This window comes from Lagopus muta, chromosome 9 (genome assembly GCF_023343835.1).
Source record: "Lagopus muta isolate bLagMut1 chromosome 9, bLagMut1 primary, whole genome shotgun sequence".
Classification (NCBI taxonomy): domain Eukaryota; kingdom Metazoa; phylum Chordata; class Aves; order Galliformes; family Phasianidae; genus Lagopus; species Lagopus muta.
Window position 1 is genome coordinate 11146144 of NC_064441.1, and position 12077 is coordinate 11158220.

The 12077-nt window shown below is 40.1% G+C and overlaps 1 protein-coding gene across 4 annotated transcripts in view; it reads right to left on the minus strand.

The window, feature by feature from the left end:
* Positions 1–12077, minus strand: part of ATP13A3 (ATPase 13A3) — a 53979-nt gene that overhangs the window by 39906 nt on the left and 1996 nt on the right. The window lies entirely within an intron of this gene.

Below are 12077 nucleotides of genomic sequence, written 5' to 3' on the forward strand. Positions count from 1 at the left end.
AGAATAGGCAATTCTCTGAGAACACATTCAATTCCAAATACATCCAACTTCTTCAGAAAGATGAGAAAACCTGGGCTGTGGCTGACCATTAGCAGCAGAGAATGGCAATAAGTTTTCCAAACCAGAAGTGCATTCTTTCAGCCTTCCACTGAAGTCAGCAATTTCAAAATTTGAATCTGATAGTACGCTCATATGTATACCTCTTATGCAGCTCCTTGCAGTAAAAACAATCAAAATGTTTCTTCAAAATTATTCCAGGAAGATTATGAACTTTCACAACAGCCCACAAAAATATTTCTTCACTGGAGAAAAAAGCTGGTTCTCATCCCAAGGTCCCCTTTGCCGTCCTGCTCCAGAGACTGCCAGGTCTACACACCACTTGGCAGCACTCCCCACACACGGTTGCATTCAGCAAGCTGTTGTTTCCAACGTGTGCATAATATTTAACCTGATGTCAGAATTGCTAGAAGTAGAGGAAAGAAGTTCTAGGGATAATTTAAAAGGCCATGCTCGAGAAAAAAAACACACTTATAAATGGGCCCAAAAAATAGAAGGAAAAGTCTTATCAGCTATTACTGCTGGAGCCTGCAGCTCCTGCCTATGCCAATTGCCAGTAAGTTCCTCCAACAATATCCAAAAAGCTGAGTCTGAAACACTCAATTCATTCAGTTCATTCAAAATGCACTGTACAAATAAATAAATGGGCAAGTACACCAGTTTAAAAGGTAAAGTCAAACAAAGTCAAATGATTTAGGAGCACACTAGTCAAACTGCAACGCACAGCATACTGCACACTAAAATAACTGAATAAAGAAAGCTTAAAGGGAACATCTCAAGCCCTCAAGGGCTAAACCCAAGCTTCAGCTCAGTGTCTTGGAGAACAGTCCCATACTTACACTCCAGTCCCTATCCTTTAAGTAAGAGGTGCTATTTTAATGTATACAAAAATAAAGTACTATTTCCTAAAATTTCTCCACTGGCTGCTTTTGGAAAGACTGACATAACCTGCAAGCCCTGAAAATGAACGAATAAAGGACTTTTTTTTTTTAACAGACCTGGAATTACAAATGCTCAGAGTTGTTTCTAAAGGCTATAAAACTGCCCAGCTAAAATCCATCTTATACCTCCTTGCCTCTAAACCCTAAGTTTCACCAGGACGCATCCATCCTTCACTCAAGGCATCTCCTCCAAGGAAAATTTCCAGAGCTCCTTTCTACAGCTTCTCAGACTCTTAAGGAACTCGCGAACACAGATGTACCCACAGTAGGCATTCTTGCATCTCTGATGTGCACCATGATTGTCCTACCAACAGTGACAACTTCCACTTGGTTTCCACCATGTTCTGCTCCCAGAGGGATCCACATCCGAGCAGCAGGACAAGGCTAAAGGCTTCTCAAACCAGCTGGCAAGAACAACAGCACGCACAAAATCCTGTCTTTGCCTGCCCCTGGAACATAAAGCCATGTCACCCAATACCATTTCAAAACTGAAACAGATCACATACTTTATACCTGTTATACAACTTGCTCAAATCCTGGGGATATGGCATTTTATGACCATAAAATACAAAGCTTTCAACATTCTAACTTCAACATATACTATTACATCTCAAAGTAATAGCAAAAGCTTTACAAATAAATTTAACATTTATTGTAAATTTGGAACCCAAATTATAGAAACAAAAGCAGCTGTTTTGAAAGGCACCTTTAATCTGAGGAACGCACCTCAGATGAAGGGAAGCTCCTGCCATTTACAGATCTTCCTAGCTTGTGGTTGCACCTGTAAATATGGAATTAACCACATCATGTATAATCAACAGTTGGGTAAAATGTTAGCTCTAAGAACTATGGAATACCAAAAATCCTCCAGCTATATTTTGAAGTAAGACTATAATTTGTACCACAAACAAAGCTTAACACTTTAGTCAACTAACCCAGCTCTAACAATAAGAATGACATAATAGTTTCATGAATACATGGAAATTTTACAAGTACACGAGCTAAATTTTAACAAAGCCCTCCACTCAATACCTATTTTATCACTTCCCATCTTGGGTTTTCTGTTATAATACAAGCTTTTGTTTCTGTGTTTAGGCTTAAGGAAGACCATTGTATCCAACAATCACCAAACCAAAACTGTATTTACATTTGTAGAGTGTATTCTTTGTAAAGTATACTTTCTGCAGGCTGTAATAGCAATTGCAATGTTTATAGTAAAATACATGCTACTTTAAGGAAAGATAATTCTACAAGTAACAATAAACTCAGTATAATAATACATCATAAAAACAAAGTGCCACAGCCAATACCATACTGAAAACTTACTTTCTAAGTGGTCGGTCGTATAAAGGACAATAAAGGACATATAAAGTCAAGCACTTCATTTCATCTTTGTGCAATCCCACTCATCTTACTTCAAGCAGCAGCTACTCCCATTAACGAAAATTTTCATCTCATAAATCAAGCATCAAAAGTCAACGTTCTCCAGAGCTTGCTCCCACTCACAGACACAAAGAAATGTAATTTTTCCTTGTTTCCTTTTTAAATTTCAGGATCTTTTACCTGGTTGCCAAATGGGAAAGAGAGTCTGTGTCACAGTTCAGAAATCCAATAGAACATACTCTTATTTTAGATACTTACTGTTTCCTTCCTATTTTGGAAGATTACACTGGATGCTAAGATTATAATTCAGAGATTTTGACAACAGAGACAAAAAAAATGTTTTATTTATTCTTGAAAAAGAAAGCTAAAAGCATTTAAAATACTTTGGGTAAGGCACGGTGCCACTACGCACAGTGTTAGCCTTCAATAGCTGGGCACTGAAGCTGCTCCCCAAAAGACACTCCACTTTCAACAGGCATGAACTTGCCAGTCCTCCTATTTGGTTGTACAACCAAGACTAGTGTGGCTAGATAACAGATGGCAATGATGCCCTATGTGAGCACCAAGAGAACCACAAGCCCCAGAGGAGAACTAGGAGCCCAAAGACCCCAGTCCAGCAACAATGGGTCCTTTCAAGGAAGCATTTCCCCTCAGGGGCTGTGCCAAGAGCCCAGCCTTTCCTGTGTGGCTGCCGCCTTATTGTGCCGCGTGGAGTATCTGCTTCCTGGGATATATTTGCTTTTGTGGTATGGATCCTCAGTAAAAGGAGGCAATGACTTTTTTTCCGCTTCCTCTGAATTCTTGGAAAATATTTTTGAGGTTAACATCAGAGCATTTGAATAAAATTACACGGAGATCACCAAGTGAAACCAGATCTATTGCAAGGGTTGAACTTGCTGCTAGAAGTTTAGACATTTAAACCTTGTCTCTTTAAAGGTGCATCTAGCTGGCATCGTCACGATGACGGCATATTTAGAGAACCAGCCATATTCATTATTATCAAGCAAACTGCTTTGGTGCCTTTATTTTCTCCTTCATCATAACATAGCCCAGTACTACCTGTTGTTCTCTGTTGATCATTCTGAATGAGACAGAGCTGTTGTTCTTCATACTGTTCTAAAGCCACAATGTAAAAGTTACTTTCTTTTGAAGTACAGCTATGCAACTGCTAAATGCAGTCTTCCAAATTAATTAAAAAACAACAAATTGCACTTACTTCTAAAATTATTTTTATATAACAATATATCCATACAAGTATGCTAAATTTCAGCACTTAAACCTGTACTATCTGACATTTACTGAAATTACAATTCTTCTAAGAGAAGTCATAAATTGACACAAAGCATTAAGCTTGCACCACATTCACTTCAGCTGAAATGGTTCAGCAGAAAGAGCTCTTCTTGTATGCAACAGGAATACATCCACCACATCCCTGGAAGTGTAAGTATCGTAGAACAACGTTACACATTGAAGTTAAAAGGTGTATCAAAACATAATTCAAGATGTCAAGCAGAAAACTTGCTTGTCTTGTCTGAATTCTAATAACTAAAATAATAAATAACAAAAAACTGCAAACAAGTTTCATTCAGAGGCTAAATTGCTGTGGATCAGTGTTTTCTCATCCACACCAGTTTATATAACCTGACATTTTAGTTCCTGAAAATGATTAATTTACTCTCAAAACTACTGTATGAGGTAAGATGAGAAAACGGGGAAGTTATACTTTCTGCCCATGAGCTTAAGTTTGACAAAAGCAAGAAGAGAACAGGAGTTCAGGACTGTAACTTAGAACTTGAATCTCAGGCCAACATTAATCTAGCTACTATGATGTCCCAGGCATTCAGAAGAGTTTTAATAACCCAGAAGAGCTTTAGCTAGTTAGTGAACAGCCATCCCCTCAAACAAGAACTGCTATAATCAGTGAAATTAACTAAATTCACAAAAAGCTATTACAGTACGTTTTGCAGCTGTCCTTAAATAGCACGGTCTAAATGATACCTGTGTACCTCTTAGGAACAGTAGGAAACTGCTACAGCATTAGCAGTGGGAGACATCTCCTGTAGAACAGAAACAGACTGCAAACATCTGACACTCCATCTCCCTTCAACTGCTGCAGTCTCTCAGCACTGATTCTGACAGTCAGTGAAGATCTTCTCCCACTAAGCAGTAACTGCTGGCCATGATTCCATCTATACGTAACTTTCAAGCTGCACAACTATCCAAAAGTAGAAAGTCTCCTTGAACATAGTACAACATCTATGTCAGTACTTGAGTTACCTTTCTCAGATTTCTTCTCCTTCCCAATCTATAAACATTTTTTTAAAGTTACTAGAAGATACAATAGAATCAGTCTTCTGTGTTGTAAGAACAGCTTATTTTCTTTATGATAACAATTCAGGCTTGGTTTTAAGAACATTAAGTGTATCACTGAACACTCTTTCTTCCTTAAGCACTGACCTTTCTAACCGGAATATCACTGCTGCCCAGACAAATACTCAGAAGCAGCCCTGGCAGATTAACTCTGGCCCAGATGCTTTACTCAGATCTTCCCCATCAGCTTTCATTTTCCAGAAATATTATGTCAAAACAGAAGCCAGCTTTTTAAAGCACGGTAACGACTGCCTCTCTCCTCTGTAAACATTCAATGCATAAACAGATTTCACTCTAGGTGCTGTATTAATCAGCACACGATAAGGCTTTCAAATTAAGAAATATAAACGTAGGTCTAAAGCACAGATACAAAGAACCACACTTTGGGAATCTAGAATAGGTAAGAGGTGAGGATTTGGAATGCTAAGATGATACACCATAAAAATACCATCACACAAATTTTTCAACCAGCTGCCAAGGTGTGGCTTGCTGTCCACAATATTGAAGCATCTCCAGGGAAAATGAGCTTTAAAAAGAGAGAGATGGCAACCATTCAGCAACAAGCCAACAGAAAGCACTTTCACAGGCTATGCACCAACATATTCCCAGCCTGATGCAGATAGCTTCTCTTGAAGCTGTTGGCACACCAGCACAGTCACCTAAGTCTATGTTACAGCCAAGTGTTACTTGACTTCAGCTGGACAGTGGACCACAGCACTTAATACACCACTGCCTCCCACAGTTCTGTGCTGTATGGTAACGGGAAGCAGAAGAAACTGAGGCATTCTATATTTGTCTGTTGATTCAGACACAGCCAAACAAAGTTACTTAACACTGAAAGATGAGAAAAATACTACTGTGATCCCATTCTGCCAATGGAGTTACACAAGCGGACAACTTCCAGCAGAGGCAGCAGCCATTTAACGCATCAGATAATCACTACTGAAAGGAGCAGATGCCAAAACTGGTAGCAAAAATGCTACTAGCGTAGCAGGAATGGTTTGGGGCACCAAAATTCTTCATAATGCATGCACAGAATGCAATTATGCCAACAGTCCCACGGCTGACAACAGCTCTCTCTCAGGGGAGCAGTTAGCTGGATAGAAGAATGAGTGCAACATCCAAACTCTCCCATAAAGGGCACGCAAATTTGTGGTGAAACATTACTATAGCAAAGACATTTCTACTGGAAAAGACATGGCCATAGGCAATTCATACTGCAAATGAAAAACAACATTTGTAGGTAAAGTAACAAAACTCACCGAGGTCCGAGTACGGCTTCAGACAAAGGAGACTGCACAACAGTGCACTGGAGCCCTCTATCCACAGACTGACCTTGCCCAAGCACTAGTTAGCTCTCACTGCAGTGCAATCACACGGGACAACCAACAGGGAGAAGCCATGCTTCACTCATTCATTGCTGGACACCCAGACTTTAAAAGCCAAACGAGTCAAAACCATTACCGCCTTTTCACATCACAGAGCTTCAATATCGCCAGTACTGAGGCTCAGTAGTTTGCCTCTGGCAATGAAACATGCCTATGATGCAGGAAAGTAATGTCAAAACCCTCTCTTGAAAGAGTACCCAACCTTTTTGTAGCCCTTGCCAAATGGACGAACTGAAGATAGTATTAATCCAAGGAATGCACTCTGCAAGACTGCACATTTGACAGCCCTTTTATGTACCTGTTTGAATTACCAGCTGGCCTTAAAAGAACTTTTTGCTGGCTTGTCAGACCTGAATGACTGCTACAGCGACAGAAGTACCAGTTTTAGACAGCAGCCAAAGACTGCTCAATCCAAGGGAACAAACCTTTTGAATTTACTGGGCTTTTGATCAAGCCTTTAATGTTGTTTGCCATTGCCACAAAGTTGTCAGGTTCCTCTGCTTTCTATTATACAAATAGTTTTTCTATTTGAGAAGCAGAGATCAGAAAAACCATCCTTCAGCTCAAAGAAAATATTAGAGCAATTCAGAATAGAACATAAGGAAATTCATCCGTGCCTAAAATATATACAGCTCAATAAATACTGCTAGTGAAGAAAAGTCACATAGGTGATGCAATGTAACTGCAAGGTACAACCTCTTATTGGAAGCCAACCCTTATCTACCTCACTGAACTTCCAGGTCCTGCTATCTACTGCTGCTTTAAACGTATCCTCCCAAAGATAAGCTCCTGCTATTGTTGATTCTAATTGCTGTGGCAGATCCAAAGGACAGAGTTCCAACAGTAATCACACTGTTCTTCACTGATTTGGAAGCATAGGATGACACCAAAATGCATAGAATCGAATTAATTTTTTCCACACATCCCAGTTACCGTAAAAATCAATCACTGAAAGAGAAGGAATACTCAGATCCTTTGTTTCTACAGACAATCTACTGCAGGCAATCGAAAGCAACTGTAAGAGTGCATGAAAATAATGATACATAACACAGATTGGCTACACTGTCAATTGGACTTTCCACTTCGGAACCTCTCTGTGCTCTCAGGCTACCTGTACTGGTACATGTACAAAAGAACACGTCCTTCAATGATCTTCAAAGCCAACAGTGGACTCTGACAAGTATGACTAGAAGCAATTACCAGAAACTACTGAGACTTCTAGAATAGCTGAAATAGCTCTGCTTCCCTGAAGTTACTGACACACTGCTGTCCTGTAGCACTTCCACAACTCCGACAGCACAAGGCAACGTGCCCCACTTGCAAACAGGGGCACCAAGGCCACAGTATTCCCAGACTACCTCAAGAAGCTCAGTCCTCAGACCTCTGCAAGGTCTAAACTCAGTCAGTAGCCCAGATGATGGAAAAAAAAGAATCTTGTGCATTTTCTCCTCCTTGTCCCTACACAAACTAGTATCCATCAATTTAGGAGAAAAGGTACAGCAAAACAGAGCTTAGTCTTTTCCCCAAACTAAACCAACTGTACTTGCCTTTCTCAACATATGAACTTCTTCTTAATGACCACCAAAAAAAGGACATCTTAAAATACTGTTTTTGCTGTAAGAAAGTTGAAAGCACAACCAGTGCTTTCCTTAAGGAAATCTAATCCCATGTCAGTCTGCCCATAATAGTAATGGAGAACAGCATTTCCTTCTTACACATCTTAAATACTTTAAACCTCTAACATTCTCCTTAACCTCATCTCTTGCCAAAACAACTTGGATTTTCTTCCATGTTTATGTAGTTGTTTCCTCGATCTCCAATCATCTGCATTTCTCTTCTCTGAACAATTTCCTAGTGGTCCAAATTCCTCGTCAATTTTGGCACTCAGATGCTGTCTGCACACTGAAACTATACCAACGATAAACCTCACGTCTCACTGACACTGCTCCAGTTTAAACATCCCAGCAAGATATTTGCCTTTTCTGAAAACAGCACGACAGTGACTCATGTTCAACTTGTGATCCAATACACCCCCTGGTCCTTTTTCCAGCACCTAATCAGTTATTCCTCACTCCACATTTGTACAACTGCTAATTCCTGCCTAATGCAGTGCTCTGCATCTGCCTCCAGGATTTCAGCGTATTTTTCAGGTCATTTTAAACTCTCATCATGTCTTCCAACACTGCATTTAATAAGCACATTTAATCAGCCATTTGACTGGTGCTTTCATGAAAGGTCAGTACATCCAGACAGAAACAGTCAGTATAATCTCATTTCAACGCTGAATCATTAATTACTGTCCTCTGACCAGGATCACCTACCCAATTTTACATTTTTCAAAGTCCACTTTCCTCCAGACTTTGTGTCCCTATAATTATGAGTCCATCAAAATGTGAAAAATCTCAGTTTAAAAAGAAGAGACAACACCACTACTGCCTCGCCATATCCACAAAGTCTTCTGCTCTGAAATAAAACAGTATTACACTTTTGATGCAATTAGCTCCTGCATGTATCAGTGCACGCTGCTGTTCTGCTGCTACTTATCTTCCAAGCACTTGAAAATACAATGTTTGCCTGTTTATCTCAGTTTTTTCCATCCACTGGGATTGTGAACTGTCAGACATCAAGCTTATCTTCTTCAGCTCTCTTCCATCACAGCTCTCTTAAGAGATGTCCTTTATCGGTTTTCAGTACTTCGGTGCACCTCTAGGAACCTTTCAGCATTTTTTGATCTTTTTAAAGCCACTCTGAGAATTTTACACTGAAGCTTACCAGGGCCAGCTGATGAAGAAATATTTTATGTCATTACACCCCAGTGCAAAATCACAAGTATTCACACAAGCCATAAGATTAACCACCTGCATGGAACTACATTAGAGGGGACAAGCCAATTAGGTGACAAGCATTTAAATGGTCTGCCTCTTCTGCAGATACATACTTCGTCCACTGAATCAAGAACACATTTTTCAGTCTTCCCTCTCCTATTAATGGACTTTCACAGGAACCGTGTCACTTCTGTGCCCCCTTGCTAGTTGCTACTTCATCTGCATTTTGACCACAGATGCCCTGCCAATCTCACACACGGGGCTCCACGCAGACGGTGCTGAACTTCCTTGCTTAAGTCACAAAAGAGACAGTGCTTCAAATTTTTGCATGGACCACATTCATCAAAACCAAGCAACAACAACAAACCACCTCTCCTTTGTTATTTAAGGCTGCCTTTCAGCTACCAAACCAGTGAAGTTTGCTGCGCTATTTCACTGAGGAATAAGGGTGTCAGACTTGAGGCTATAATACAGCTACGGTTTGCTACAAACTGAGCTTTTGTTCTTTGCTTAGCAGATTATTTAACAAAGGAAATAGCTTTTTTTAATGAATGAAAAACTATTTTTAGTATAGTATTGTATAAGAGTGAAAGGGAAACACTTCAGTATTACCATAGCTTCAAATGTTCTCTACAAGATCTAATTAAGAAATTAGGATTCTTGAATAAGAATTTGTGTTGTATGGACTCCACTACCACACAAAACATAATCACACTGAAGCACTAATCAAACCACAGGGTTTCATTTCCTCACTGAAAAGCACCAAACAGACTAAACAACACTTTGCCTACTACACTCCACGCTGTGATAATCTCAAACAAAAGCACACTGAAGTACCTACCCAGTTCTCCTATGCCAATCTTTAAGCAACCCAAAGGATGAGTCCACCCAAATCAACGATGAAGAAGTACTCACGCATTATGCCAGTGCTGTTTGTATAAAGAGGAAAAGAAATCTGAAAGTTCCTTTTTCTAGTTTGCAAGATGTAAAAATTTTACAAAAATTACTTAAAGAACATTCTTCCACTGTGTCGTACAGGAATGCAATCTCTTCCTTTCATGCCAGCTATCACCAAGCTCTTAACAAACAGACATTTAATGAGGAATGTATTCTCCCCAGTCACTGACAAAGCTACTGGAGCACATCTCTCAACCCAGAGCTAGAAGCACTGGCTCCTACAAGAGATCTGAGACAAATCAAAATAATCCTCTGCTGGGATTCTTCAGAAATATGCTTAACAGCATCTGAACAAGGAAAAAGTTAATGATGAACAGGCATGATGAACAGCTGGCATTTCCATGTCATTTCCCAGTTCTAGTACAAATTTGCTCTATCACATGGGCAACCACTGCAACATGGCTTTGACAATAAAAACTCATTTCCATAGAATGCCCCCAGAATAACTGGAATTTGGCTCCTTGCTGCTAAGAGTATGTGTGGTATTGACTGCCCTGTACTCCACACAGAAGATAGCCATGATGCTATAACCTCAAGGCAAATGATAGAAATTAATCTTAGGAGCCATGTCAATAGTTTTTTTTGTTTGTTTTTTAAACATTTCTTAAGGATTCCTTAGATTCATAAGGATTCATAGAAGAGTTTGCCTGATGCACTACACCTGTCACATGCTGTGCTAGCAGAAGACTGAACCACAGTTTCTCAATCTTACTCAGCTACTGTGATGTAACTTCCCTCTGTGCTACATGCCCTTCCTCCAACACTAGGCATGGCATGCAGCTGACCCAGCACAGTTTTGCTCTTCCCTCCTCTCTCTTCAGCTAGAGATGAATAAGCACCTGCCCCAGCCATCAAACCCTCTTTGGGTTTTCTGAGGGGAAAAGATCAAACAAACAAAAAAATGAACTACAGAAATAATCACATACTCTGGAGGACAGCTAACAGAAAGAAAGACAGGATGAGAGCATGAGCTCAAGAAGTTTGAAGGACACTACTGCAAAAAACCAAGCAAGAAACCTAGAGTAATACTACTTCTAGAAGGCACTGAAGAAGTGACAGCTGCTGTCCAGCAGCTCCACTGGAGTCTGAGTTTGCAGAGCTGCTTGCAGTCCTTTCACTAAGCTTCTTTCTCCTCCTGACATAGAGCTTTAACCAAAATCAAAGTCAACAGGATCTCAGAGCTTTGTGGATGGAGAATGTATAAATCGAAAGGTGAAGGAACATGGACAGCCAGAACCCTACAAGGGATTCTGAGATGAAAGGGGAACAAATAAAGATCTGGAGATGTGCACAGCTCACCATGCTAAAATCAAATGTGATACCCTATAAGCACATGAAGTTGGACAGAGTTGCTCTAAAAGACGGAGACACTCAGTTACCATGGTAATAGTAGCACTGTAGGGATCCAAGCAATGTCAAAATCAAAAGGAGTAACTTGTAATAGCAATGCACAGAGTGCAATAAAAACACACTGTTTAAGAGTTTAGCCTACACACTGCTTCTTAAATCAGCAGACACTAATCTAGACTGGAGACATATCGAAATGAGATGTAAGTAGCAGCAAATTACACACTAAACAGAAAGGTGGTTTTGATGACATGACTTCATTCGCAGGTTACCCGTAGCAATGCAAGCCTTCCTACTTTGTGTCTCGACTGCACACTGCTCCAAGCCACGGAACACTTAAGCTGGCAGAGCACAGAGGCAGAAAAGCAGCCAGGGCAAGAGTTCATTTCACAGCAGTACCAGCCTGAACAATAACCTGGGAGAAGGCCTTCAGCCTGCCCTCAGTTGTGTCACACTAGACACGGTCTTCCGAATCACTTATTTCATCACAACTGAAATGTTTACCCATTTTCTGAAAGACTTCAAAAGCTGAGTTCCTTCAGTGACATCAGATTTCCCTAGTTGATCGAGGCTCTCACTCTGCAATGTCCCACGCTGACAAAAGTAAAAGTTATTCCTCACAGTTCTTCCTCAACAACGGTGTTTCACCAGGCCATCTTATCAATATGTTTCTCAGAAGTCAGGAGAGCGAGATTAGTAGCAATAAATCTTCAAACCAATTCCACAGTTCCAAAGTTTACACAGTACATGTTCATCAAACACTGTAAAGTCTTATTTGTAGCTAACTAAAAGAAAAAGCAGTTTACAGA